We start from the raw sequence: 13,562 nt of genomic DNA on the forward strand, positions 1-13,562 counted from the left end.
AAACATATAGAACAAAATCAGAGACCAAAACACAGAAAAGAGCCAAAAAAGAAAAAGGAGCCAGTAAGAGACTGAGGACTGCATAGGGTGAATTAAAAAAAAAAAAGTTTTTAATGTTTATTAATTTTTGAGTCAGAGAGAGAGTGAGAGAGAGAACCGACTGCGCCACCCAGGCGCCCCTCCATCAATTGTTTAAAAATACTTTTAAAACTTCAATTAATACCTGACATTATATTACACATATATTTTTATCTCTACCTCCTTACCAAGGAAAGTCCACAGGCAATATGTGCTTTTCGTTTTTGTCACTTTGTATTTATTTTAAGCATTGTATCTTCAACACCTAGAAAAATGTTTGGCATACGGTAGGGCTTACTTAATATTTTTGAAAGTCTGAACAAAAAGATAAAACTTTTTAAAAAAAGTGAATAGTCAGCATCATAAGGTAATTTAATTGACAAAGGGGATTACCAACATGTGTTAAAAAGTTTGAAATGTGTGGATAGATTTAAATAAACTACAGTCACCTAGGAATATGAAGAAGTATTCTGAAGTGTTCTACAATGCCCCCATACAATGAGTACTACTCAGCAATGAAAAGGAAGGAGTTACAGAAAATTAGAATAGCATGGATAAATTTCAAATGCATTAGGTTTAATGAAAGAAGCCAGGCAAAAAAGTCATATGCTGTAGATTGCATTTACATACGTGGAAAAGAAGCCACAGGGAGAAAAACTATCAGTTGTTACCAGGGGCTGAGAGTGAAAAAGGGAAAGACTGTGAAGGAGGGAGAGTTAAGATAGAGGAGGAGTAGGGAGACCCAAGCTTGTCTGGTCCCTCAAACACAGCTACATAGTTATCAAATCATCCTGAACATCCCAGAAATCAATGGGAGGTCTGAGAGAACAAAAACTGTAAGACTACAAGTAGAAAAGCGACCACCTTCTGGAAGGTAGGAGGAGGAGAGAGTTGACTTGGGAGAGACATAGCTGCAGATACGCAGAGGGGGAGGGGCTGCACTCAGAGGCTACTGCTAAGTAGTATAAGCAGCAGAACTTTTTGAAGTCTGCTACCGTGAGGTATGAGCCTGGCCTAAAAGTGCTCAGGTGCCAGGGCGGAATCCCAGGAATGACAACGTGGTCTGAGGGTCTCCTGGGTCACAAGAAGAACAGGTGACACCAATGTGCTGCACTGTTCCCAGGCATAGGAGTCAGACTCGGGTACCAGCTTTCTGCTCTGTTTTGATATAAGCTCTGAACTGCTGTGCAGTTGTGCAACTGCTTTCCTAAGCCGGGCAGCAAAAGCATGGCAAGACCCTCCCCCAGAGGAGCAGTGCTCGTCCACGCCACAGGAATCCCTAAAATGTGGAGTTTTGAAACTCAGTGTTGCACCTGAGATAAAAAAAAAAAAAAAAAGCTTGAACACAAGCTGGGTGAACTTGGGGTTTTGATGGAAACCGGGGACACAAGAGGGGCGATTGATTGCTCTTCTTTGAGGGTTCCCTGAAGAGTGGGGGGTGCAAACTTTCATCTCGGGGCTAGAAGGTGGGCACAGTGATGTTCATCCCACCCATCAGGGAAGAGCGCCTTCAGGGAGCAAGACAGTACCACCTAGTGGAGGCAAGATCCACTTACACCAAGCCCTGCCCCCTGCACCCCAGATGGGGATTTCCACTCAAACAAGCCAGCCTGAGAACCAGCACAGCAGGCCTCTTCCCCAGAAGACCAGCGCAAATAACTCCCTGCACCAAGTCCATGATCATAGCACTGCAAATCTTCAGCTCTAGTGGAAATAAGATCTAACTTCCGTTTTACTTTTATTCTTTTTTTTATTCTTTTTATTTATTTACTTATTTTTTCAATTACTTTATAGACTTTTTATTATTATGATTTTCATTATTTATTCATATATGTTTTATTTTTTTAATATTTTAATTAATTTTGTGGTTTCCTTACTTGTATTTTACTTTATTTTACTTTATTTTTGGATCTAGATTATTTTAAATATAGTTTTTTTTTTAAATTTTTTTTCAACGTTTATTTATTTTTGGGACAGAGAGACAGAGCATGAATGGGGGAGGGGCAGAGAGAGAGGGAGACACAGAATCGGAAACAGGCTCCAGGCTCTGAGCCATCAGCCCAGGGCCTGACGCGGGGCTCGAACTCCCGGACCGTGAGATGGTGACCTGGCTGAAGTCGGACGCTTAACCGACTGCGCCACCCAGGCGCCCCTGGATCTAGATTATTTTAACAAGCAGACCAAAACATACCCACAATCTAGTTTTGTTCATTTGCTTGTTTGTTTTTTCTTTGTTCTTTGTGGGTTTTTGTGGGGGTTTTTCTTCATTTTTCTTTTCTTCTTTTCTATCCTGAACAAAATGACAAGACAGTGAATTCACACCAAAAGAAAGAACAAGAGGTAGAACTCATGGTGAGGTATTTAATCAACACACGTAAGTTAGATGTCTGAACTAGAATTTAAATCAATTGTAAGGATACTAGCTGGGCTTGAAAAAAGAACATGGAAGATACAAGACAGTCCCTTTCTCCAGAAATAAAATAACTAAAATCTAGTCAGGCCAAAATTAAAAATGCTATAACCAATATGGAAACCTGAAATGGATGCCATGATGAGGACGGACAAAGCAGAAGAGCAAATTAGTAACATGGAAGATAAAATTGTGGAAAATAATGAAGCTGAAAAGAAGAGGGAAACAAAGGTCATGGATCACAAAGGCAAACTTAAGGAACTCAGCAACTCTTTAAAACATAATAATTTTCATATCACAGGGGTCCCAGAAGAGAGGGAAAAGGGGCAGAAGTTTATCTGAACAGCTGAAGACTTCCCTAATCTGGGGAAGGACACAGACATCAAGATCCAAGAAGCACAGAGAACTCCCATTAAATTCAATAAAAGACAACCATCACCAAGGCATATTATAGTCAAATTCACAAAATACACAGACAAAGAAAGAATCCTAAAAACAGTAAGAGAAAAAAATCTTTAACCTACAAGGGAAGACAGATCAGTTTCATAGCAGATCTGTCCACATAAACTTGGAAGGCCAGAAAGGAGTGGCAGGATACTGTCAACATACTGAATGGGAAAAATATGCTGCCAAGAATCCTTTATCCAGCAAGGCTGTCATTCAGAAGGAGAGATAGTTTCCCAGAAAAACAAAAACTAAAGGAATGCATGACCACTAAGTAAGCCCTGAAAGAAATTTAAAGGGGGACTCTTTGAGTGGAGAAAAAAAAAGACCAAAAGTAACAAAGACTAGAAAGGACCAGAGAACATCACCAGAAACACCAAATCTATGGCAACACAATGGCACTAAATTCATACCAATAACCACTTTGAATGTAAATGGACTAAATGCTCCAATCAAAAGGCAGAGGATATCAAAATGGATAAAAAACCAGATTCATCTAGGGGCGCCTGGGTGGCGCAGTCGGTTAAGCGTCCAACTTCAGCCAGGTCACGATCTCGCGGTCCGGGAGTTCGAGCCCCGCGTCAGGCTCTGGGCTGATGGCTCGGAGCCTGGAGCCTGTTTCCGATGCTGTGTCTCCCTCTCTCTCTGCCCCTTCCCTGTTCATGCTCTGTTTCTCTCTGTCCCAAAAATAAATAAAAAACGTTGAAAAAAAAATTAAAAAAAAAAAAACCAGATTCATCTATATGCTGCCTACAAGAGACTCAGTTTAGACCTAAAGACACCTGCAGATTAAAAGTGAGGGGATGGAGAACCAACTATCAGTTAATGGAAATCAAAAGAAAGCTGAAGTGCCATATATATATCAGACAAACTAGATTTTAAACCAAAGACTATCACCAGTGATAAAGAAGGGCATTATATTATAATTAAGGGATCTATCCATCATGAAGATCCAAAAATTATAAAGATTTATTCTCCCAACTTGGGATATATATCAATTACTAACAAACATAAAGAAACACATTTATAATAATGCAGTAATAGTAGGGGACTTTAACATTCCGCTTACAGCAACGGGCAGATCATCTAAGAAGAAAATCAACAAGGAAACAATGACTTTGGATGACACACTGGACCAGATGGACTTAACAGATATATTCAGAACATTTCATCCTAAAGCAATAGAATACACATTCTTTTTGAGTGCACATGGAGCATTCTCCAGAATAGATCACATACTGGGTCACAAATCAGCCCTCAATAAGTATAAAAAGATTGAGATCATACCATGCATATTTTCAGATCACTACACTACACTTCAACTAACTTGAAGTTAACCACAAGAAAAGTTTGGAAAACCCTCAAACACAGGAAAGTTAAAAAACATCCTACTAAAGAATGAATGAGTTAACCAGGAAATTAAAGAAGAAATAAAAAAAATACATGGAAGCAAATGCAAATGAAAACACAACGGCCTAAAACCTTTGGGATGCAGCAAAGGCAGTCCTGAGAAGAAAGTACATTGCAATTTAGGTCTATCTCAAGAAGCAAGGAAGGTCACTAATATACAACCTAACCTTACATCTAAAGGAGCTAGAAAATAAACAGCAAATAAAACCTAAAGCCAGCATAAGAAGGATAATAATAAAGATTAGATCAGAAATAAACAATATAGAAACAAAAACATTAGAATAGATCATTGAAACTAAGAGCTAATTATTTGAAAGAATAAACAACATTAATAAACTCTTAGCCAGACTTATCAAAAAGAGAGAGAGAGAGAGAGAGAGAGAGAGAGAGAGAAAGGACCCAAATAGATAAAATCATGAATGAAAGAGGAGAGATCATAACCAACATTGCAGAAACACAATTAGAAGAGAATACTGTGAAAAATTACATGCCAAAAAAAAAAAAAACTGGGCAATCTGGAAGAAATGGACAAATTTCTAGAAACTAACAAATTACCAAAACAGAAACAGGAAGAAATAGAACATTTGAACAGACCCATAACCAGCAAAGAAATTGAATCGGTTATCAAAAATCTTCCAACAAGTAAGAGTCCTGAGCCACATGGCTGCCCAGGGGAATTTTACCAGACATTTAAAGCAGAGTTAATACCTATTCTTCTCAAATTGTTTCAAAAAATAGAAAAGGAAGGAAAGCTTCCAAATTCATTCTATGAAGCCTGCACTGCCTTAATTCCAAAACCAAAGACCCCACTGGAAAGGAGAATTATAGGCCAATATCTTTGATGAACCTAGGTGCAAAAATCCTCAACAAGATACTAGCAAATTGAATTCAACCGTACATTAAAAGAATTATTGACCATGATCAAGTGGGATTTCTTTCCGGGCTGCAGGGATGGTTCAATATTCACAAATCAATCAACGTGACACCACATTGATAAAGGATAAGAACCATATGATCCTGTCAATAGATGCAGAAAAAGCATTTGTCAAAATACATCATCCATTCTTAATAAAAATCCTCAAGAAAGTCAGGATAGAAGGAACATACCTTAACATCACAAAAGCCATATATGATAGGCCCACAGCTAATATCATCTTCAGTGGGAAAAAAATGAGCGCTTTCCCCCTAAGATCAGGAACTCAACAGGGAGGTCTGCTCTCACCACTGTTTTTCACCAAAGTGTTGGAAGTCCTAGCCTCAGCAATCAGATAACACAAAGAAATAAAAGGCATCCAAATTGGCAAATAAGTTGTCAAACTCTCACTCTTTGCAGATGAGATGATACTGTACATGGAAAACCTAAAAGACTCCACCAAAAAACTTCTAGAGCTGATACATTAATTCAGCAGTCACAGGATATAAAATCAATGTACAGAAATCAGTTGCATTTCTATATACCAATAATGAAGCAATAGAAACAGATATCAAGGAATCAATCCCATTTTCAATTGCACCAAAACCCATAAAATGCCTAGGAATAAACCTAACCAAAGAGGTAGAAGATCTATATGCTGAAATCTATGGAAATCTTATGAAAGAAATTGAAGAAGACAGAAAGAAATGGAAAAACATTCCATGCTCATGGATTAGAAGAACAAATATTGTCAAAATGTCAATATTACCCAAAGCAACCCACACATTCAATGCAATCCCTATCAAAATAACACAAGCATTCCTCAAAGAGCTAGAACAAACAATCCTAAAATTTGTATGGAACCACAAAAGACCTCAAATAGCCAAAACAATGTTGAAGAAGAAAACCAAAGTTGGAGGCATCACTATCCTGGACTTTAAGCTGTATTACAAAGCTGTAATCATTGAGACAGTATGGTGTTGGCACAAAAACAGACACATAGATCAATGGAACAGAATGGAGAACCCAGAAATCGAACCACAAATATATGGCCAACTAATATTCGACAAAGCAGGAAAGAGTACCCAATGGAAAAAAGATAGTCTCAGAAAAAAGAAGGAGGAGGAGGAGGAGGAGGAGGAGAGGGGAGAAGGAGAAGGAGAAAAGAAGAGGAAAAAGACAATCTAGTAAATGGTGCTGGGAGAACTGGACAGCAACATGCAGAAGAATGAAACTGGACCACTTTCTTACACCATACACAAAAATAAATTTGAAATGATGACCTACATATGAGACAGAAAACCATCAAAATCCTATAGGAGAAAACAGGCAGCAACCTCTTTGACCTAGGCTGCAGCAACTTCATATTCAAAATGTCTCTGAAGGCAAGGGAAACAAAAGCAAAAATGAACTATTGAGACCTCATCAAGAAAAAAAGCTTCTGCACAGCAAAGGAAACAATCAACTAAACTAAAAGGCAACCGACAGAATGGGAGAAGATATTTGCAAATGACATCTGATAAAGAGTATCCAAAATCTATAAAGAATTTACCAAACTCAACACCCAAAAAACAAATAATCCAGAGAAGAAATGGGTGGAAGACATGAATAGACACTTTTCCAAAGAAGACATCCAGATGGCCAACAGACATATGAAAGGATGCTCAAAATCACACATAATCAGGAAAATACACATCAAAACCACAATGAGATACCACCTCACACCAGTCGGAATGGCTAAAATTAACAACTCAGGAAACAACAGATGTTGGCAAGGACACAAAGAAAGGAGAACACTTTCGCACTGTTGGTGGGAATGCAAAGTGGTGCAGCCACTCTGGAAAACAGTATGGAGGTTCCTAAAAAAATAAAAAATGGAATTACCCTATGACCCAGCAATTGCATTAATAGGTATTTACTCAAAGGATAAAAAGGTGCTGATTCAAAGGGGCACATGCACCCCAACATTTATAGCAGTGCTATTGACAGTAGCAACTTATGGGAAGAGCCCAAATGTTCATCAACTGATGAATAGATAAAGAAGATGTGGTATATTGTGGTGTGTATATAAATATAAATATATATATATATATATATATATATATATATACAGACACACACACACACTCATACACACACACACACACACACACACACACACACACACACTAGAATACTATAGGACTATGAAAAAGAACGAAATTTTGCTGTTTGTAATAACATGGATGGAACTGCAGGGTAATATGCTAAGCAAAATAAATCAGTCAGAGAAAGATACATGATTTCACTCATATGTGGAATTTGAGAAAATCAACATATTAACATAGGGGAAGAGAAGGAAAAATAAGATAAAAACAGAGAGGGAGGTAAACCATAAGAGACTCTTAAATACAGAGAACAAAATGAGGATTGCTGTCAGGGGTGAAGTGGGGGATATGTTAAATGGATGACAGGCATTATGGAGAGCACTTTTTGGGATGAGCACTGAATGTTATATGTAAGAGATAAATCACTGGGTTCTACTCCTGAAGCCAAGACTAGACTGTATGTTAAATAACTTGAGAATAAAAAAAGAATTAAAAAAATGAATTATAAAAATAGGGGGAAAAAGAAACAAAACAGGTGAACATATGGGAAGGCAGGGGAGTAGAAGAGAGAGGGAAACAAACTATGAAAGACTCTTAACAATAGAGAAAAGACTGAGGGTTGATGAAGGAAGGTGAGTGGAGAGATGGGCTAAATGGGTGATGGGTATTAAGGAGGGCACTTGTGATGAGCCCTGGGTGTTGTTTATAGGTGATGAATCACTGAGTTCCACTCCTGAAGCCGATATTGAACTTGTATGTTGGCTAACTAAAATTTAAATTAAAAAAATAAAAACATTAAATGAAAAAATAAGACTATGAAGGGGCACAGGGGAATTTTTGGGGGTTATGTAACAATCTATATTTTGATTGTGGTGATGATTACATAGCTATATGTAAATTATACATCAATAAACCTGACATTAAAAAAAAAGAAATCCTTCAATCCATGAGTGAGATATGTTTCTCCATTTAACTAGATCTTTAATTTCTCTCAGCAATGTTTTATAGTTTTCAATGTACAGATCTTGTACTTCTTTATTAAATTTATATCTATTTTCTATGCTATTGTGAATAAAATTATTTTAGTTTATTTTCATCTTTCTATAGCTAGTATACAGAAATATCATGGACTTTTGTAAGAAATATTGCTTCTTAGGATCTTCAAGTTATTTATTAACTATAGTCTCTTGTTTTGGCAAGTTCATTAGAATTTTCTACATAGAGGTTCATGACTTCTGCAAATAAAAGTTTTACTTATTCCATTCAAAGTTGGATTACTTTAATTTCTCATTTCTTTCCTTCTTCCTCTTAGGGATCATATTTATAAGGGCCTTGTTTTTTAAATTTTGTAATATGGTCTTTCAATGTCTATCTTTAAATTAGAGTGCTTAGTCTATTTGTATTTAATGTGACTATTGATGTGGTTTGAATTACATTTTCCAGTTTGCTACTTGTTTTCTGTGTTTCTCTTATCTTTCCCCCACTTTTACTTCTCTACTTCTGTCTTTTCCACTAAGATGGTACATTTTTTATTGTACCATCTAATTCCTCTGTTAACTCTATACCTATATTTTTAGTGACTTTCATAGCGGTTGCTACATTTGTTGGGGCTCTCCAGAGAAACAGAGCTAATACGAATCAGGAGAGCAAGAAACAGGGAGCGGCAGAGATTGTTTACCTATGAGGGATTGGCTCACATGATTGTGAAGGCTCAGATGATCTGCCATCTGCACACTGGCCCCAGGAAAGCCAGTGGTGTGATCCCCGTCTGAGTTCAGAGCATGAGAAAGGTTTGGTGTTGCTGGCATGAAAATGGTGGGGCTACACGGCAAGGGATGCACTGGCCTAATGAAGCTGAGAGTGGCCCTCAACGACACTGGGAAGAAACCAGGGCCTCAGACCTTCTGCTGCATGGAACTGAATTGTGCCAGGAGCAAGGACAAGCTTGCGAGTGGATTTTCTACCCAGAGCTTCCCAATGAGAACGCAGCCCAGTGAACATCTCCACTTCAGCCTCATGGGACCCTGGGCAGAGAACTCTTCTCAAATCTCCTGTACCTTAAACATTCTTGTGACTTCTCCCAGTTCTCTGCTGCCCCACACGTGCCTGCAACTCCCTCCACATCCCTTGTGTGACCATACACGTCACAACACCTCCAGACAGTCCTGGTGCTCCTTCAGGCCCTCATGCACCCTGATGCTGCTGGTGCTTCTCTGAACCCACCATCCACCCAATGATGCTGGTGTTCCCTGGGTCTTACCACTCCTCCTTGAGACAACTGTTTGCTTCTAGGCTGCCATGCACTCCAAATCTCTGGGAATCCTCCCATGTCCTCTGTGCCTCCAGAAACTGCTATGACTCCTTTCGAGCCTCTGGTGCCCCCCAACACCTCTTTGGTTACTTCCAAGATCTCTGTGCTCCTAGATACCCCTGTGACTCTCTTCGAGTGCCCTGTGACCTGGGTTACAAGCACAGTGGCCCATGTCTCCTGTGACTAGAGACACTCTTGCCACCACTTCCAGGTCAACTGCACCCCCCAGACTCCCTAGACTCCACCCAAGTCCCCTGCATCCCCAGACTGCAGTTTCTTCAAAAAAAAAATGAGCATACACTTACCAAATCCTCAGCATCACCCTGTGGGGCATTTATCCCAGAGAAATCAAAAGCATGTCTATGCAAAACCCTGTACGTGAACGTTCATAATGGCTTTAGTTGTAAGAACCCCGAATTGGAAACAACCCAGATGATCTCCAATCAGTAAATAGCCATACAATTTGTGGTACAGCTATACTAGTAAATGCTACTCTCTGATAAAAAGGAGCAAATTGATGTGTGCAACTTGAATGGATCTCAAGGGGATTTTTCTGAGTGAAAAGTCATTTATATAACATTTTGCTTATATAACATATATATGATTCCTTTTATACAACATTCTTAAGAAGAGAAGGTTGTCAAGATGGAAAGCATGTTTGTGGTTGCCAGGGGTTATGGAGGACCCCAGGGAGGGAGGAGAGGCTGGCGGGTCTGTGAAGAGTAGCATTAGGTACGACCCCGGTGATACATCTTCACTGTGGTGTTTATAAGAGTCCATGTCACAAAATTTCATATCATGATGAATCAGTGAATTCTGCTCCTGAAGCCAATATTGCACTGTATGTTAACTAATGAAAATTTAAATGTTTTTTTTTTTTCAACGTTTATTTATTTTTGGGACAGAGAGAGACAGAGCATGAACGGGGGAGGGGCAGAGAGAGAGGGAGACACAGAATCCGAAACAGGCTCCAGGCTCCGAGCCATCAGCCCAGAGCCTGACGCGGGGCTCGAACTCACGGACCGCGAGATCGTGACCTGGCTGAAGTCGGACGCTTAACCGACTGCGCCACCCAGGCACCCGAAAATTTAAATTAAAAAAAGAAAAAGAATCGCTTTAAAAAAATTATACACCAACATACAAATGAGTACATATAAAACTGTTGAAATCGAAGTGGATTCTGAGGGTGGCACCAATACATCAATTTGTTTATTCATCTTATTCATGGGGTCTTTTTCAGAACAAAAGTCTGTAATCTTGATGATTACAATTTATCAGTTTTTAATTTCATAGATCATGTTTTTGGTGTCATGGCTAAGAAACCTTTGCTTCACTCTAAATCATAAAGATTTTCTCCTATGTTTTTTGTCGATTTATAGTTTTACGTTTTACATTATGTAGAGAGGTATTTACATTACGTACAGATGTGTTTACATTATGTACAGATGTATCATCCATTTTGAGTTCATTTTTATATATAAAATGTGAAGTTTAGGTGGAGGTTTTGGGGGGGGGTTGTTTTTTGTTTTTTTGGCCTGTGGGCATTCAATTGTTTCAACACAATTTGTTAAAACAACTATCCTCGGGGCACCTGATGGCTGAGTCAGTTAAGCACCTGACTCTTGCTTTTGGATCAGGCCATGATCTCAGGGTTCGGGAGTTCGAGTCCCATATGGGGCTCCGTGCTGACACTGCAGAGCCTGCCTCAGATTCTCTGTTTCCCTCCCCCACTCATATACTTGCTAAACAAACAAACAAACAAATAAAACAACTATCCTACATTCATAGAAGTGCTTTTGCTCTTTTGTCAAGATGAGCTTACTATTTTTATGTTTCTTTGTATGTCTGTGGCTTTTTTGTTGGAAATTGGTTATTATTGGTAACTCTGGAAATAAGAATCTTCCTGTTCCCCATGGTTTGTTGGGTTTTTACTTATTTTTGAAGTCTGTAGTAGTGTGTTCATTTTGATGCTTCCATTTTTTTAAAGTTTATTTATTTATTTTGAAAGAGGGGGGGAGGGGCAGAGAGAGAGTGAGAGAGAGAATCGCGACCGGGCTCCGCACTCTCAGTACAGAGCCTGATGCGGGGCTAGAACTCATGAACTGTGAGATGATGACCCGGGCCAAAGTCAAGAGTCAGATGCTTAATGACTGAGTCACCCAGCCACACCTCCAGTTATTATTATTATTTTTTTTTGCAAAGACGATTGATTACTTGTTGAGTTTAAACACTGAAGTCTTTGTTTCTTTAGTTTGTGTTTCGCTTATGTTTTGAAAGATTTCTTTGAATCTCCAGAGCTGAAACAAATAAACAAACAAAAATAACAAATAATGAGAGAGAACAGCTACCTCCCCCAGGCATGCTGGCTCTGTGCTGGAGTCCTTGTCCCCCTTCCCCCTTTGCTAGGCTTGCTCTGGGCTAGGAGTCAGCCTGGGGTGGAAGCTTGAGGTCTTCTCAGGACTTTTCTGAGCATTCTTGCCTGTCCTGCACATGGCTTTTTAAACTCCCATGTATACAGGCTGCTTTAGAAAATCCTCATTTCCCAAAGTCTTACTTTAGCTTATCTCCTGAGCTTTAAACGGTCAATTGCGTGTCCCCAGCCTGAATCTCCTAGCTCAGGCGTCTGTAGGTTCAGAGGTGCCCTGTAGGTTCAGGAGCAGCAGCACCTGCCTTTTCCCACCTGTGTCCAACCTGTACAAACCAAACAAGAACATCTTGCTCCAGGCCTTCAGGAGGCCCCCAGAAAGATTGGAATGAGGGAACACAGTTATCTGCAAGGAAGGTCTGCTCTGCTCCCCACAATGGAGGAGGGGAACCGGGGACCAGCCCTGCTCCTGCACAGGACTAAGACCATGGCCCTGCTGGGAGGTATGGGACAAGGGTGGGTAAAATGCCACAAAACCTTCTTACCTTTTTGAAGATGTTTTTTCTTGATTGGGCATATGCTGGTCACTGGAAGCCTTTGGCTATTTTCTGGAGCTCCTATAAAGTTGGTTTAGAGGTTTCTGAGAGTGTGTGTGTGTGTGTGTGTGTGTGTGTGTGTGTGTGTTCTTCTTTTCTTTCTTTTTTTTTTTTTTTTTTTTTTAATTTTCTGTGCAGAAGCAAGAGCTTGGACCATCCTAGTCTGTCCATCATTTTGCTGCTGTCACTCTTCCTTTAACTTTGATATAAGTTTTAGAATAAGTTTGTCTATTTTGACCAAAGAAAAGCCTTATGGGGAACTGACAGGAATTCCATTTTAAGCCTGTCTGTCAATTTTACAAGAATTGACGATCTACTACCTTGACTCTTTCAGTTCATGAAAGCAGTATGTTCTTGTGCTTACATGGGCTTGTTTGTTTTCATCAGTTCTGTAAGGTTCATTGTGCAGGTCCTTTACATTTTTTAAAAGACTTACACCAAACATCTCATTTCTGAGAGAATGATTGTATATGTTCTAGATATTCATTTCCAATTGTTCGTTGCTAGACTGTGGTAATATGATCGATGTTGCATATTACACTGATCTTGTATTCTGAGATTTCGCTAAAGTAATCTATTATAATTTATTATGAGTTTCTTGTAGTCTCCTTGGAATTTTCGTCATCACATAATGACATCAGCACATAATGACAGATATATTTCTTCTTCTCCAAACCGTATGCCTCTATTGCCACTTCTAGCTTTACTATACTAACTAGGACCTGCAATATTAAGTTGAAAAAGGAGAGATGAGAGCAGATATTCTGGTCTTATTGCTGAACTGAGGGGAAAAACTTTATCCTCATTTTTATCTATATATAACTTAAAGCTTAAACTTTGGACACATTAGAGTATAGTGCAATTATGTTTGTTTAGTTACTTTATGACTGTTCTCCAAATACCATTGGAGAAAATTCTTTTAATGTCAGTTTTATCTAGAGGTTGTCA

This window comes from Felis catus, chromosome D4 (genome assembly GCF_018350175.1).
Source record: "Felis catus isolate Fca126 chromosome D4, F.catus_Fca126_mat1.0, whole genome shotgun sequence".
Taxonomy (NCBI): domain Eukaryota; kingdom Metazoa; phylum Chordata; class Mammalia; order Carnivora; family Felidae; genus Felis; species Felis catus.